This window comes from Labrus bergylta, chromosome 8, assembly GCF_963930695.1.
Source record: "Labrus bergylta chromosome 8, fLabBer1.1, whole genome shotgun sequence".
NCBI lineage: Eukaryota > Metazoa > Chordata > Actinopteri > Labriformes > Labridae > Labrus > Labrus bergylta.
This window is the reverse complement of record NC_089202.1, coordinates 18,585,388-18,598,199: the sequence shown is the minus strand read 5'-3', so window position 1 is coordinate 18,598,199 and position 12,812 is coordinate 18,585,388. Positions and strand designations below refer to the sequence as shown.

Genomic DNA, 12,812 nt, shown 5'->3' with positions numbered 1-12,812 from the left:
AGCTGGAGGAGCTGGAACACACTGCAGCTAAATTTCCCCTTAAAGTTAAAGACTAGATCCTGGTAAAGATAAAAGTTATTCACAAAGCATCTTAGCTCTTAAGAGAGCTCCGAAAGTAAAGATCTAAGGAGGAAGAGTTTCTCACAGAGTTTCTCTCCTTCAAAGAAAGAAGGAGAGAAAGGTGATCAGAAGACTTCCAGCTCTATCACAGTCTCATATTAATATCAGATTAAGTAGACTCTTACAGTTACCAGCATGGGAATAAACATGAGTACATAGATATTAGAAAAATACAAAATATTTTTATTTTCTATAATTAGAGCTCAATTAATTAAATAAAAGTCGTAATTGACTTTTGCATCACAATGGTTCAAGAGTAAATTGGTGACTGTTATTCTTCGAATCAAAAGTAAAGTTCCTGGGCCAGTGATTACAATGGTCGGGTGATATTTTTTTTTATACAGTGGAGATTCAGTTTTATAGGCTACATTTATAAACTTTAATATGAAAAATATTGAGACATATCGAATATTGACATTGTAAAAAAATATTTAAAATATTGTGATATCAAATTTAGGCCATATCGCCCAGCACTACTCTCAGCCGAGACTGTTGTTTGTAGGATGGAGAATGAATACAGACACACAGACTCCTTCACAGACTTTCACATGTGTATGACCACTTACCTCCTCTGTAAACATCATGCTGGTAAATATCCAGTGTTTCGTGGCTGATGATGATGCTCGCAAGGGAGAGCGAGCAACAGGTTACTGGTGCAGTTCGCCTCACGGCCATGCGGTGTCACTACTAACGCGGTGTTTTTGAAAAGTTACATATAGCCCCTTTAACCTGCATGGAGGACCAAAGGCTGGTAGTGCTAGCACTGTGAATGCTAGCCACACTTGGCACAACATTATGACATCATTTTTCCTGCAGACGCTGTGTTCCTGTGTTTCGAGAGCTGTGAGACATCTTAAAACAACTCAATTTAGTTTTCTGAATTTTTTCTCAACTTTAAACTACCAGTGGGAACAACAAAACTGTTTACAGTATATTCATGTAGGTTTATACTATGCTGTTTTTTTCAGGGCTCAGAGGACTCAACACAACCTGCTTAAGAGTCAGGGGTCAGGTAACACCAGCACAGTTGCCATGAGCCAACATCTACCAAGTGGAGAAGGAAATGAGGTACTTTATCTTGGAATCCAGCAGTTTTCTACTTAATGTGACTTACATAAGCACAATAACCAACCAACATTTTATTTTGAATTGTAGGAACCCAACAATACAGATGAGGACATTTATGTCAACACCTATGAGCTGAAGAAACCAGGTGTCACCCAACCTGCAACTACCTCTGAGCCAATCAGCACCAACTTACCAAGCTCAAGCAGAAACAACACAGAAGACGCCAGGACAAGTTCAGAGAAGAAAAACGAGGAAAGCAAAGATGTGATTTACACTAGTGTGACTTGGAGGAGCAAAGGGAAGAAGGAGGGAGGAAGCTCTGAGGACACAAATCAGTCAGGTCGCTCCTATCTGGAGGAGAAGCGCTTAGAGGGAGCATTGAATTTTGTGAGCAATGCAGTAGAGATGTTAAATCTATATGACGAAGTGAAGCCTAGAAATGTGAGGAAGGACTCTGAATGTGAATATGCTCGGGTTAAATTTAGAGAAAAGAGTGTGATGCAGACATAGCTTACAGTTCAGTCAGGACCACTTTGTCAAGAAAATGTACTTCATTGCAATTATTTATATTCGGCGGTATGGCTCTGTTTTGGGATCTCCCTGACCTTCTACGTTCTTAAGTTGAATGCGTAAGGCAGGAGCAGCACACATCCCTGCCCTTCCTGTGCATACAAGGAAAGCTTTAGGCAGAAATAAGCAGCAAAGCCAAACAGAGCAGACATCAATGACATGCATGACATTGATTGATGCAAGTCATTGCAGCATAAAAGGAGGAGCTGGGGTGGAGGAGGGCTGCAAATGTGGCTCGCAGAGGGAGCAGCAAAGAGTAGGCAGGCTAGAGCAGTTTAAATAAGCGGCATAAGAACTTTTGGCTAATAGAATGCTTTGAAGTAAATCAGCTGGCCATCAGCTGATGAGGCTTGTGTGAGATCAGCTGTTACCGAAACTCTGGCATGATAGTAGAGCGTGACTCCATTCCCTGCCTGAACCTGAAACGAAGAAACATAGTGACTTCAGTTCTCTTATGCTGGCTAGCTGCAGTTATTTTTTACAAGTTGTGTCAACGCTGAAGGCATTTCATCCTCAATGAATTTGCAGCAACTACTGCAGACCCATAACCTGCAGGGTGATGAAGAATGACTAGTTGTCCTTGGTCTCAATCAGGCGTGGAGCCTATGGCTCATTGCAGAGGGGGAGGGGACCAATAGTGGGCCCTTAAACTGTCTATAGGCCATATAGCATATGCTGTAGCCTATATAGTAATATAGTATAGCATTTATGGTATAGTATCGGCTGTATGGAGATACAAGACGGGGCAGGACGAAGAGAAATGCCGCTGCAGATTACAAAGGGTGCTATTACAGTGACAGGGACTTATCAGTGAGTGATCTGCTGATGTTTAAGCAGAACAAGTGCTGATATATCTGTGCGCATATTCCATCGATTAAACAAGTAAAGCAGACTTAATTATCCGGACGGGAAACCAAAGATAGAAGGCAACTACAGTTTGACATTCAGTGAAGATGGACGCTCATCCAGCCACACAGACAATACAATAAAACCACACATTATCAACCCACACATGACTACAAACTTTGTAAACAGTGTGACAGCAATGGCCTGCCGTTCATACAATATGATAACCAAGCAGACACAGGGCGGTCTACAACACATGCACCCACAAACAAAAGATGAAATAATGATGAAACAAATTACCAATTAAGTTTTCATCAATCTCAGACTGTAAATATTACAGTTTTACAGGTTTTCATCAGCACTGTTGCTTTCCTGCAGCTAGCTGGGTGCTCCTCCTAACATGTTTATTTGCTTGGCTAGTTTCGTTTACGTTAGTGGAGCGAGCAACGGGAGGAGACTTGTCAGGTTGAGTTGTTGAAGGTTGAGTTGTCAATGAGAAAACATTTTTTATTCAGTTTTTTACACTTTTAATGTTACGAAAAACTGCGAGGTAAACAGAAATAAAGCAGACAGACGACTAGGTTTTTAAAACTCCAGACAGCAGCGGGGGCCCAGCAAAGGGGGTGCTAAGAGGTGGACAATGACATTACAAACAGGCCACAGCACCCCGCTGGTGCTGTTTGCTGCCGAAGTTGAGAACCCCCTTGGCAGTGGAGGGGGGGCCCTTCTCTGCTCTACAAAATACATTGTGTGTCTTGATTGCGGCAAAAGAAAAGAGAGACTCAGACCTAGTCAAACTAACTTTATTAGAAAATTCAACTAAATAACAAAAATGCATGTTAAATTTGGCTCAAAGTGGGCCCCTTAAGACAACAGTGGGCCCGGGGCAGCCGCACCTTCTGCCCCCACACTCGCTCCGCTACTGGTCTCAATGCAAAGAATTAACCAAACTGTGAGCACAAAACAGAGGCACATTTTCAATGAAAATCAAGTTAAAATCGTCAATCAAGTTCGGTGTGGAAAAAACATTTTACAAGATGTTATTTGAAGGCCATATCACCCAGCCCTAGTTTCAACTTTTCTTTTGTTTAAGTTTTTTTTTTTTTTTAATGGAAAATAAACAATAAAAAAGAAAATATACATTCAAGAGAGCAAAACAATATCAAAAGTTCTTAAATCAGCAATAGAAATTCAGCGTAGTGTTAGTTCAGGAAGGGAATCAACACAATGCTCTATATGTCAACCAAATCAAGTGAAGCTTTTGAAAGCCCCTTAGCAACATCTTTCAGCTATCTTCAAATTGCCAAAACTACCACATAGCATATAACACAAGTGTAACAGGAAATAGAAAAGCAAACCAACATTCTGCCAGGTACAAAGCCTTGTTAAAAAAGTTAGAATTTAGAGTGCCTTAATGTTCATGTTCTTTAAGCTAGTGACAGGTTTTGTTTATTAATGAATAAAATTATTCAAATTTCCACTTTTTTTAACCAATAATAACAAAACAAAAAGTTAATTCGGGGTCTCAGTTGTTAATTTTGTGTGAACTTAGAATAGATGTTACTAAGGAAATGACTAATGAGGAGCTTGTGTAAATAAATAAATAAATGTCCCAGTAACAAAAGTTTGACTCGAGTCTGATCTGTTTGATGCAAGTCATCGCTTCTTTTTCACTCTAGATTCCTCTTTCTATCTTTGGTTGTTACTTTACAATATACGCATTTACTGCGCAAAAATAAAAAATTAAAGAGTAACGTATGTGACCATTGATATTTATGATGCACAAAGACTCACAATACTATGGCTCCCAAATATATACTCATTTATTTGCTATAAGTACATGAAATAAAATTGTTTTGAGCCTGACAGGGAATATCTAGAGACTTTTTCGACCCAGCACCTAAATAACTGATGTGCATGTTCGCTGACTTTTTCAGTATTGATATTTACTCATATACTGATGCCTAAGGCATGTCTTATATGAGAGAGCTCTTAGTTTTTTATGCTATTTGACTAAGTAGCATGGATATTTTATTGCCTTTTTTGTGAGCCTCAACTAACCATGTGCTTTACTTACAAGGCGTAAAAACAACAGCAGCTTCAAAGAAAGACAATAAAATATATATACACACATGAAGAGGGTTTTACATAAGATGACAGTGGGCCAAGTGTTTTACAGATAAAGCTGGTTGGAGTCAGGGGGACCAAACAGAACTACCTCATTTTTTTACTCATTTAGTATTAAAACGTTTTGTGCCATCCAGTCTTTCGAGTAGTATTTGCAGGGAGTGGGGGTTATTGCTTTTGAGAGGGATATATATTTACATGTCATCTGCAAACCAGTGGAAGGATAAGCCGTGCTTCCTTATTAGGAAGACCAGTGGCAGCATGGACAGGGAAAAACAAAAAAGAGGTGATAAAACTGAGCCCTGAGGAACCCCACAGGTGAGGGCAGCAGAGGGAGAAAAGCTGTATCCTAGGCATACTTTAAAACTTCTGTTTTCCGAGTATGATTTGAGCATATTTAGCCTGGATCCCAACCCAGTCTTTAAGCCTGGTGATAATTATTTTGTGGTCAACCGTCTAAAATGCAGCGCTGAGATCTCCACGCTAAAAGTATTAAAACTGCATAGTCCCCATTGTCTCCTGCTAAAAACAAAAACGGATTTTGAATAGTAATGGGAGTTTCGAAATGGGTTAAAATTTGATCAAATGTTAGGATCTAGGTTAGGTTTTTTTAAAGAGGCTAAACCACTGCATGTTTAAAATCGGTCTGGAAGCATCCCATGGAGAGGCAGCTGTTGATGAAGGGGAGGATGCTAATAATTTAAAATGTTTCTTTAAAAAGGCAACGGAGAATACAAGCAGATGTCCATGATGTGGGCTTCAAATGAAGGATTATTTCTTGCAGAGAGGAGAGAGATAATGGATCAAATCGATTAAAGAATTGCACAGCTGACCGAGGGTCTGGCTGTGGTGCAGAGGGTGGTAAAATTAGCTTTTTTATATCAATTGTTTTTTCCACAAAGAATTCTAAAAAACTCAAAATTTTCTGTGCAAGAGACTGGAGAGGTGTAGTCAGTGAGTCAGGCCCCATCCACACGTATACGATTTTTTTGAAAACGTAATATTTTCTCTCCCTTTTGGCGTCCCGTCCACATGAAAACAATTGAAAACTGAGTTTTTGGTCACTGCAAACAAAGTCTTTGAAAAACGCATTCCAAGGTGGTGATTTTAAAAAAATCACGTTTACTTGTATTCGTGTGAACAGTTAAAACAGTTAAAACGGAGCTTTTTGTAATAGTGACGTAATTACGTCGACTTGCGTGTTGAGCATGCGTCATAACCAAGATGGCGGGCTACCGGTTTGTTTACATCTGTCCGCAGCAACTCCACTTCGTCGTCTGTCCAAACGAATGAATCAGCTTTGTGTTTGTTGACTTGTTTCGCCATCTTTCCAAAACGCCGCTGTCAAAAGGACGGTTAATACGCATGCTCGCAATGTTCTTTTACAGTGTTTGATGTGAATGAGACACAGCTATTATCGCCACCTACTGGCCTGGCATGCTTATAGCATGCTTATGTGAGCGTTTTCCATCGTTTTAGCGTTGCCATGTGGACTGAGGGATTTTTTAAGATTCAAACTATGAACGAAACCAGAGTCAATCCCCAGGAGTGCGGCTCCTCCTTCGCTGAGTAGTCTTGGCTGCCATCGCAAGTCAAAAGTGAAACTTACTTGTTACGTGACGTAATGCCTGGAGGTCAGTTATCCAACATTTATCACGTGCATTTGTGAGCGCAGTAACGTTGTCAAAGTGGAACATTTGTAGCTTTAATCATCTCTAAATAAACAGTATGTGTTATTTTTGTTGAGAGATAATTGAATGCGTGCCTCTAAAACATTTTAAAATAATTAAAAGTTAAAAAAAATTAAAAAACGGTTTTTGCTTACTGATTTTTCCTAAACGGTTAGGATTTACTAACCGATTACACGTGTACACGTGCACACCCCTAATATATATATATAAACATACATATATATATATATGTATGTTTATATATATATATATATATATATATATATATATATATCTTAACTCATTCTGTGAATAAATCATACAGCCATAAAAGATCTAGAACTAGGAAACAACGTCAGTAAGTTCAAACGAACAACTTTAAGCCTATTGGACACACAGGTGCTGCACTACAAGAAGTTTATATAATCAATATCAGAAAAGCTGCAAATACTTCAGAATGTTTTTGATTGGTCATCATCCCTAATAGATGATTTTGTTCTGAAACATAACCTCACCAAAGGAAACGAGTGTGAGTGACAGCTCTCATAATGTTACTTTGTATGACAAATGGCTGTACAGTAAACTCTGCTTTCAAAAGCAGCTTTCACTGTTGTTCATTTCCTGTTGCATGACACATACTTTTCTTTGACATCAGCCTTACTTCACTGAACAATAAACATTTGTTGTCAACTTTGCTGACCTTTTCACCCTCCCTTCCTCTTCCTCCTCTCCCCCACACAAAGGCTTCTCTGTGCTGCAGCAGGTGAGAAGCTGGAACATCACTGTACCTAAAACAGTGACTGCAGTGGAGGGGAGCTGTGCTGTGGTACCATGTCAGACAAAAGCTCATGTCCAGGTCACCTGGTATCAATACAGTAAGATGTATTATCCTGTGGTGTATGACAGATATCCTCCTACAGTGGAACAACAGTTCAGAGGACGCACCTCAGTAAAGGGAGCAGCCACAGAGGGTAGCTGCACCCTGAAGATTAAAACTTTAAGAAGAACAGACAACAACCTTAAAGACTATGTGTGGATCAATCCAGACTCAATAACAAGTCAGACATTCTTTGATCGAACTGTTACGATCAATGAATAGAGCACTTGACTCTGAAACCTTAAGCAAAAGAAGATGGGGATTGGCTTGGCAACCTTGCAGTATTTACTGCCATGGTTTATGTGGAACACATTTGCCATTGTTGTTTGTTTATTCTTGCAAATAATATTCCTAATGTTGCTGACTACAACTAAAGGCTACAAAGATGCTGATCCTATAAACACCACAAATTTGAATATGTCCCTTATGAAATACATTTGTACAATGTAAGAAAACAATTGTACCTAATGTGAAAACACCTTTAAATAATTTTATATTTACTGTCCTTCAGTTTCACTTGGAAAAAAAATACAATTGCTGACTTTGAGTAAGAATTAAAGTGCTTTTTTCACAATTGTGTTATGATTAAAAATGTAATTTATAGAGTCGCCTGCTTATTTCATGCTTCATGATTGGGCAGGACGCTTTGACAGAAAAGTTTGAGTTGTCACCTCCTGTATGTGGATCTCAAATAGTAACTTTCTAGTCAAACTGATGGGTTGTAAATATTAAATTACATCAAGATGTTATTGCATTGAAAAGAACTCATAAATAGTACAGAACATTCTGTGCTAACATGAATGTTGCTGTTTTTTTTACTTCCTCATTTTTAAGTCAATTATTGCATGCTGTTTGGAAAGGTGGCCAAATGATGAGGAACTTCACTTCTCTAAACATCCTTCACCTCTCTGCTCAAAAAGACCTGACAAAAACGTAAGTTTAAAAAACTTTTATATAACTTTTAAGTAGCTTTTAAATAACTTTATCCTTTTTCGGGAAATAAAACAAATCAACATATTTGATGTCATAAAGCTACTTTTTAACAAGTGCATCTTTTTTGCACTTGCAGGTTGATCAAACAAACTTTGTTACAGGGGAAAGAAAAAAAGCATTCACTCTGATCAAGTTTTGAACATTTTAAAGCTCTCATGCAGTTTTTCCTTTGGGCGTTATTACTGATTATTAATTATTGAATAGTTTCCTTAAAGAGGTTGTAAACAAACTAAACTCAAGTAAAAAACATAAAACACTTGTCTCTTTTCTTTGAGGCAGGCAGTCAAACTTCCTGTTTTTTTTATTTTATAATAATTTCATCTCTGTTTTAATAATGAGCTACTTTACTTGAATTGATTGAAATGCAGAAAGATTTCAATTTAAACCTTAAAATGAGAAGCTGCACACCTTGAAGTCTTTTAGTTTTGTTGGGATCAATTTAGTTAACTAAACTCTGGATCCAACCTTTTCCACATTGATGAAGATTCAAATATTTCAAGATATTTCTCCATCTGCAACTTCTGCAAAGATCACATTCAACAACAGCCTCAAAATGAAATCTAAGTTTACTTGGAGCGAAATACACTAAACTGTAAATCTACATGTATTCTCTCCAGACTTTCTGCCTCTTCTGAAACACAAAGATGGCTGCAGCTCTGACTCTCCTCCTCATTGTCTGTCTGCTGCAAGGTGAGATGCTCACTTATATTTGTCAAAGAAATTAGCGACTAATGTGTTCTGCTTTCTTTTAAAGAAATCATAATGTAGAGATTTGGTGTTAAATTTACAACTTTAATGTAAAAAATAACTGTGAAAATGATGAATCCTGAGTTTTATGTGAAGACTATTTTATCTTTGAAAGCATACTGATAAGAGTTTTAGAAACAGAGCCATCAATAAAATGTATCATGACTTTATTTTTTTGTTTGTTTATTTAACAGAGACACGTGCAATGAACATTGTTGATTTTATCAATATAGAAATTATAAACTCAACATGAATAAGGATTGTATTGTTAATGTATAATTGTAATAAGGATTTGTTTCTTGTGTTTCAGGTGCCCTGTGTGGACAGTTTGAGAGCATTATACCACAGACTATAGAGGTTCTGAAGGGATCCTGTGTGACAATCCCCTGCTCCTTTGACGTAGATGATCAACATAATGTAAACTTAGATAACACATGTAAAGCATTATGGAGAGTTTATTATAGGGGACCTGTTGTGTTTGATAGCAGTAATCCACAACAGAGTACAATCAACGGACAATTGATCGGTGACTTAACAAAAAAAGACTGCACCACAACCCTGAATGACATGCAACCTCAAAACAACAAAGTGTATTATTTTAGATTGGAATGTGACAATGATCTGAAATACTTTTTTGATAACGTGAAAATTTCAGTTAAAGGTAGGTTTTAAATTCAATGTATTAACAGTTCATTCATGTAGTAGTTCTCTGACCTTATCATTGATTACTTTAAAATAAAGATAAATCAAACCTTTGATAGTAGAGAGAAATGACTGCTTATACATGTTTATGTATCTTCTGAACAGATGATCCACCCAGACCGACTCTGACTCCGCCCACACTGAAGGTGAAAGAGGGAACCTCAGTGAGTTTGAACTGCTCTGCTCCAGCTCCCTGTCTGTCTCTTCCTCCAAATCTGACATGGAGCCCCGGCCTGGGTGAAGGTCAGGAGACCCTGCAGGAGAATCAGGACAAAACTAAAGTCAAGATCTCTGTGCTGAACTTCAAAGCATCACACCTCCATCACAGACAGGAAATCTCCTGTACTGCTGTCTACAGAAAACAAGATGGCAGCACTGAGTCATCTGTGAAAACCAGTTTAACAGCTGACATTACATGTGAGTATGTGTGTCTTGTGATTAAATTGATTACATAAAATACATGCTTCTTCTTCTTTGTTTGTTGTTTTGTAATCATTTAGCAAACAGTTACGAGCATGGCCGTCACCTGGGGTGTGCATACTGCCATGTGTGATTACCTTTTTTTCTCTCCACTCAGATGTTTGATTGTAGATGTATTCATTGTATGAACAGGGTTTGTTGTTTAGCCTCTACATAAATGATCTAATAAATGAATGCTATTAGGTCAGACATCCTAATGTACGCTGATGATACTATCATTTTTGAACATGCAACAACAAACCAGCAAGCTGCACGTAAGCTAACAGCAGTGATGACTAATGTCACACAGTGGTTTAATAACTCCTGTCAATACTTAAACATAAAGAAAACAATCTGCATGTTTTTCACAAAGAGGTCAACAGATCATTTCACACTCAGTGTTTTCATCACAGGGTTAAAGGTCACAGTTGTATCTGATTATAAATAAATGTAACACTGGACTTTAATATCCAATTTAAAAAACAAATTAAGAATGCAGTGAGGTTCACAAATGACAAACAGTTTGTAAATGCAGACCAAAGTTTTGACTTTATATTCAAAATGCCACACAAACACAAAACTACAATTGTGTTACAGGATTCAGATAAATGCCTGACATTAAAAACCGCAGTTTGCACACAAGGGTAGGGCTATGTCATCAACCCATGTTGCTCGACTTTTATTTGTCTGATTGACACCGACTAAAATTATTACAAAAGTGAAATTGACGGAAATACGTTGTAGCGACGGAGAACTTTAATCCCTGTAATAATTTTTCAGATTCACCCAAAAGGACCACAGTGTCAGTCAGTCCCTCTGGTCCAGTGCAAGTGTTTTAAACATCAAAGCTTCTAGAAAGAGAGGCTCGTTTTTCTGCAAGGCTGAAAATGAACTGGGAAGTTTTCAATCAAACACAAGACAAATAGATGTACATTGTAGGTGTCATTCATCAGTTACATTTTAAAAAATGTATGAAAATCTCTTTGTTTAACTTTAATTTCCTTTGATTGGAAACTTCAAATCCATAAAATCTTTCTTTTGTAGAGGATTAACTTTGTTCTAAATAAAGGGAGAAAAGAGTTATAGATAATGGATGGATGGATAATTTACATAGATAAAGTATTTAGTGCCTTTCTTTTAGGGTGGTGGGAGATCACTTTGGGTAATCCACCCTGAACGACCTGAATGGTAGGGGAAACACTGTGTTATATATGAGGTTCTATAATTAAATTAGAGACGAGCAAATGTTAACTTTACCCCCCAAAAGGTCTGCTTAGTAAGAATGTTTATATCAAGTAAAATTACAATTACTGAAATGAAATTGCGTGCGTGAGCAATATTGTATCCTGAGAGGACAAAACCATGCTTTGAGCGCAAAAAGAAAAATCTGAGAGAGCACTGTAGTTACACGTTCAGGGTGAGATTTTGCTCGTGCTCAAAGCATGGTTTTCTCCTTGCAGGATACAATATTGCTCGATCGAGCAGATAAATTCTGCGTGAGAATGCTGTGCAAACGCTTGCAAAAATAATATGCGTGTGGTTTTATTGGCTGGGATGAAACGCCATAGGTTGGTGATGGAGATGTGACATAGAAGAGCGTAGTGCTGTTCCATAAGTGGAATTGTTTTCAACTGAGAGCTGAGTGAATGCGGCCTCAAGAAACGTATGACGCTGAGTGCTGAAAACACTGAACTACATTGGTTTTGTATTGAAAAAAGGCGCTGCCAGCGTTAAAAGCGCCCTCTGTGGACACAGGCCCAGAATGAAAACCAATTGACATGGAGGAAACTGAATTTTTCTTTGCCTCATTCACTTGGACACTCACAGCTGGTCAACTTTTATTTTTTTATTTTTATAGCCATAAGCCTTATCTTTTACTTTTGCAAATTTGATACAGCATGGCTTTACTTGACTCTCTACTTGTCTCTCTTCCCTACATCCATTACAGATGCTCCACAGATCATGTCCTCATCTGATTGCACCAAAACTGCTAACCAGGTCAACTGTTCCTGTGAGTCTACGGGAAATCCTCCTCCCACTTTACAATGGAGTTTGGATGGGTTAGCTGTCAATCACTCAGAAGAGTTTGCAGTCAGTTATGAGCATCGAAATGGTACAGTCGTGAGCTTCATCACCATGAGTCAAGCCCAATGGAAGGATCACTTCATTGTGCTTTGTCGCAGCTCAAACTCTCTGGGATCTGTTGCTCAGCGATTTATTTTCTACAACCTTCCAACATCTGCAGAAAGTCAAGGTTTGTCTCTGAACTGAGTATAACTTTTATTGGTAAGCGGCACATTTCACAATTTGTTCTCATAATTACTAAGTATTGCCAATAAAACTTTATAAATGGGTAAGTAATGAAGAAAACGTCCTCTGGACAGCTTAAATATGTGAAAAATGAATTATTATTACATTATGTCTGAATTTACTAAAATAATAATCTCGTTTGAAGTGGAGCTTCAACCATAATCCCATATTGTCCTTTGTATGTTTCAGTGATTTTGCCAGTCTTCATCGCCACCATTGTCGTCTTCCTGGTGCTAGTATGTGCTCTACTCTTTGTTATCAGGTAGGGTAACAGCAAATCAAACCAAACCGTACAGAATACCACTATGCAAAATATTTAAAAA

The 12,812-nt window shown here is 38.0% G+C and overlaps 2 long non-coding RNA genes across 2 annotated transcripts in view; one reads left to right on the top strand and one right to left on the bottom strand.

Moving 5' to 3' along the window:
- LOC136179854 (uncharacterized) overlaps window positions 1-12,812 on the bottom strand; it is a 50,469-nt gene that overhangs the window by 30,630 nt on the left and 7,027 nt on the right. The gene's annotated exons all lie outside the window — the stretch shown is intronic.
- Window positions 287-12,715, top strand: LOC114918938 (uncharacterized). The gene is made up of 5 exons (XR_010666785.1): window positions 287-1,188; window positions 1,276-8,211; window positions 8,889-8,961; window positions 9,329-10,137; window positions 12,128-12,715. It is a non-coding gene; the product is annotated as an uncharacterized lncRNA (long non-coding RNA).